Source organism: Amaranthus tricolor, chromosome 13 (assembly GCF_026212465.1).
Source record: "Amaranthus tricolor cultivar Red isolate AtriRed21 chromosome 13, ASM2621246v1, whole genome shotgun sequence".
Taxonomy (NCBI): domain Eukaryota; kingdom Viridiplantae; phylum Streptophyta; class Magnoliopsida; order Caryophyllales; family Amaranthaceae; genus Amaranthus; species Amaranthus tricolor.
Window position 1 is genome coordinate 14,454,468 of NC_080059.1, and position 4,906 is coordinate 14,459,373.

A 4,906-nucleotide genomic window follows, 5' to 3' on the forward strand; every position below is an offset into this window, starting at 1 on the left:
GAGTGTCTTCGCTAATTCGATTTTGACTTTCTTCTAAAACACACGTTTCTTGTTCTAGAGAAAGAAAGTTAGTTAGAGAGAGTCTGAGCTTAGCGATTTCCTTCGCATTTTTGCACTTGTTCTTCGCTTTTCTCGTGAATTTTCATGGGTAGAGCACGTAAAATTCTCAGAACTCATCCAGTAAGGGTAAGCAAGGTGTTGTTCAGCCTCATCCTGAAGTTTAAGTGCCAAAAATGGTGATAATATGTAGCCCATTGACGAGGGTCAAAGCTCCACTCCCAAATCTGTTTCTATGGCGGAAATGCAAGAGGTGGTGGTGAGATTGAAGTCATTGGTGGAGTCCCTGAGTAGAAAGACTGATAGATAAAACCAATTGAATCAATTTGCGGTGCGGCTTGATGATATTGTTTCTTCGCAGCAGCTGGGTAATGGTAGTCAACAACAGCTTAAGCAGGTTGTTGTGGGTTCTGAGTTGCAATCTGTGCACTCTAATAGGACTCTTTTGATTCCGGATGGTATATGACACTTAATTTTGTTTCTCCTTCTATTTGTAATGGAGTATCTCGTGCTATTTTTGATAGAGATGAAGTGTCTATTTTGAAATTGAAATGATAAGCGACTTGTGCGATGTTTATTGTTGGTTATAGACCTAGCTTGGCTGTGTTTAATTAGTTTATTAGGTCCAAATGGCCCAGTCTTGGAAATTTTACGTTACTTTTACATGATAATGGTTATTTCTAAGTTAAGTGTCATGATGAATCTGATGTTCTTGAGATATTAAAGGGTGGAAACACTGATTGGTAAGAAGCCAATGTTGATTTGAAAATGGGATGAGAATTTTGATTTCAAGCGTGACATTCTGCGGGTTATTCCTGTTTGGGTTCTATTACTTAACTTACCTACAAAGTTTTGGGGTGCTAAGTGCTTAGTAGTATCGGGAGCTTGCTTGGGGTGCCTATTGTGGCTGATGAGTGCACTACTAATCAGAGTAGAGTGAGTTATGCACATATCTTGGTTGAGGTGGACGTGTCTAAGTCGTTGCCAAAAGCTATTATGGTAGAGGATGAGGAGGGAAAGGTGTATGACCAACCATTCTTTACAGAATGGATCATCCTCTTTTGCCACAAATTCCAGACTCTTCGCCATATATGTTCGCTGAATAAGCCTTAGAATCATAAACCATTTGTTGTCGTGGCTACAAAACAGCCAGCAGTGGCTACTGTGCCTAAAGCAGTTTATTTGCTGTTGATCAGAAGGAGGTTGTTGGCAGTGTTGAAGATGGAGATTGGGTAGAGGTTACAATAAAGAAGAAAATGAAGGCTGTTGTGACTGTTAATAAGGAGGCAGGAAGTACTTCAATTAGTAGCAAAGAGGCTGATAAGGGTGCTGAGATACCCACAAATCCCATTCTTGGAGGATGAATGGCTCAACTTGAAATCTGTGAAGCCTCTAAAGCCATGAGGATTGGTAAATGGCTTAAATCTAATAAAGTGTGCTTAGTGGGCTTGCTTGAGACTCGGGTTAAAGGGCACAATATTGCTCGTGTTGCTCATTTTATTTCGAAGTCTTGGAGGTGGGATAGTAACAAGCAATTTCATAATAGGGTCCGTATTCTTTTGGGGTGGAATCATGATAAGTTGGAGATTTTGGTTGTTAAATCTTATCTTCAATTTATGCATTGTAAGGTGACTATTCGACATAGTAGGATTTCTTTTTGGTTTACTATGGTTTATGGTCTGAATAGTATTTCTGGGAAAAAAGAGTTGTGGAAGGAGTTAGTTGATATTGGTCCGAGTATGGTGGATCCTTGGTGTGTTTGATGGGTCTCATAGATCTAATGGGAGGCAGGTTTCAGCTTATGAAATGAAGGATTTTCTTCAATCCCTTGAGGATGCCCATTTTATTAGCCTTTATTCTGTTGGTTACTGGTTTTCTTGGCATAATAAGGCTGGGGGAGTGACAGATCACCTCTAGAATTGATCATGCCTTTGTAAATGAGGCTTGGTTAGAGTAGAATGCTAATACTGTTGTTCAATACCTCAACCATGACAATTCAGATCATACTCCTCTTTTGTGTCTCAGATGGCTGCCATGGACTCTAATTGTAGGAGGCCCTTTCGCTTTCTCAATTACTTGGTTGAGCATAGGGACTTCTTATCTCTTGTGGCAGAGGCTTGGAGTGCTAAATGTAAGGGTGGGGCTATGGCTCGGTTTGGTATAAACTCAAAAGGGTCAAGAAATGGTTGAAGCAACTCCATGTGAATCATTTTCAGGGTGTGCATTAGCATATTCATGAGTGGACCAGGAAGTTGGAAGATATTCAAGAGCAGTTGAAGGCTAGTCCTCTTGATGGTGAGTTACACTCTTTAGAGAAGGAGGTAAGCTTTAATCTTCAGAAGTGGCAGTCTATTGATCTAGATACTTTGAGGCAAAAGTCCGAAATTCGGTGGTTGAAGGAGGGGGACTCCAATACCCGGTATTTTCATAGTGTGGTGAAGCATAGGACTAGTCACAATCGGATTGATTTCTTGAAGAATGGTGATGGAGAGCTTGAAGTTGACAAGAGGAAAATTGCTGCTATGATATCTGATTTTTATAAAGACTTGTTGGGATCTAGCGCTGACACATTGGTTGGGATTGACATCCAAGCCATGAGGAATTGCCCTCAACTCTCTCATGCTCAGGCCATTGGTCTAATCCAGCCTATTTCTCAGGATGAAGTGGTGGCAGCTTTACATGCTATTGATGATACTAAAAGTCCTGAGTTAGATGGTTTCTCTTCCCTGTTTTTTAAGAAATCTTGGCATATTATTAAGCATGATGTTTTGGAAGCTGTGAATGTTTTTTCTCTAATGATGTTTTCTTTTCCCTTGTCAACATAACTTCAATTACGCTTATCCCTAAGGTTACTAATGCTTCTCATGTTAAAGAGTTTAGGCCTATTTCTTGTTGCACTGCGTTATACAAGATTATTGATAAAGTTCTTAATTGTAGACTTCAAAGGGTCTTTTGTGATATTGTGGGTATGACTCAGTTTGGCTTCATTCATGGGTGGCAAATCATTGATAATGTGCTCTTGGCTTCTAGGCTCATTAAAGGGTATGGCTAGACTTCCATCAATTTTAGGTGCATGCTTAAGGTGGATATGGCTAAGGCCTATGACTCCATTGAGTAATTGTTCTTAGAGAGCGTTATGCAGGAGCTTGGATTTCCCTCCTTTTTTATTTCTTGGATTATGAGGTGCATTTCTTCTGTTTCTTACTCCATTTTGATTATTGGTGTCCCTACGAAGTCTTTTTAGGCTAAGAAAGGTTTACGACAAGGAGATCCTATGTCTCCTTTTCTTTTTGCCGTTGATATGGAATATTATTCTCGGTCCTTGAAGACTCTAAAGGAATATTAAATATCACCCCAAGTGTAAGAAAACTGGAATTATGGAGCTTATGTTTGTCGATGATTTGCTTATATTTACCAAGCCTGACCTTTACTCCTTGGGCATCCTTAGGGGCTTGATTGATAATTTTGCTCAGATTTCCAAGTTACACATTAATAGCACTAAAAGTGTTATCTATCTTGTTGGTGTTTAGGTGGATGATGAGGCTAGGATTCTTGGTGCTATTGGTGTCCCTAAAGGTGATCTCCGTTTCTGTTATTGGGGTCTTCCTCAATCTGCTAAAAGGCTTACTTTCCAGGATTGTAAGAGTTTGATAGATAAAATTACTGCTAGGGTGAAAAATTGGACTAGAAGAAACCTCTTCATGCCTGGTAGGGTGCAGTTGGTTAACGGTACCATTCAGGGCATGCATTTTTATTGAGCTTAGGTGTTTTTGTGATCTCGAAGAATTATTCATATGGTTGAGTAGGTATGCAATGATTTCATTTGGTCTTTGGATAAGCAAAAGGGTTCTAAACCCAGGATTTCATGGAACTATGTTTGCTTGCCTAGGGTTTTTGGTGGGCTGAATATTTGTAATCTCCTGGTGTGGAATGAAGTTGCCATCCTTAAGAGCTTGTGGGCTCTTGCCTCCAAGAAAAATCGGTTATGGATTAAATGGGTCAATGATTATTATATTAAGGGGGCTGATATTATGCAGGTTCACACTCCTAGTACTATTTCCTGGATGTTAGTGCGTATTCTTGAATGTAGGAACCTTGTGTCTGATTGGAGTGATCTCAACAATTGGGTGGTGAATAGTAAGTTTAGTGTGAAACGTGCATATATGGATAGGATTGCTGAAAATCCTAAGCCTTTTTGGAGGACTTTGTGGTGTAACAACAAGGCTTCTCCCAGAAGTGTCATTTGCCTGTGGCAGATCCTCCAAAACAGATTGCCGACTAAGGCTATACTTGCCAAATGGGGATCAACTGTGATACTCAATGTCTTTTGTGTCAACTTGAGGTAGAGGATAGGGATCATCTTTTTCATGGATTTCGCTTCATTCAGGAGGTCTATCAGTCTATTTCTCATCATATTTTCTTTTCTTAGGTTTCTTCATTTGAGCACGAGGTGCATTTGATGAGTAAGTTGTGCAAAAGGAAGTTCGCCAAAGCTAGGAATGTCAGGATCTTTGAAGGGAAAGTCTTATCGGCTCGACTTGTGGCTAACACTGTCATCTTTTATATTGCATGTAAACTTAAGGATGATAGGAAAAATAACTTTATTGTATAGTTTGTCTTCCATTGTTTTGATTTGTTTTGTCTTTCTTGTGGGGGTTTGTTTGTTTGTTGCCTCCCTTTGATGTTTTGGGTGGCCTTTTTTTTTATGTTTTTTTTATAGCCTAGGTTGTAAAAGGTTTTATTTGGCTTAATATATCCTTTTAATTTCCAAAAAAAAGTGTCTTCAAGAGAAGCATTTGAAGAATGACTGCTCTGCACCCGATCAACATTATCATTGTCGGTAATATCA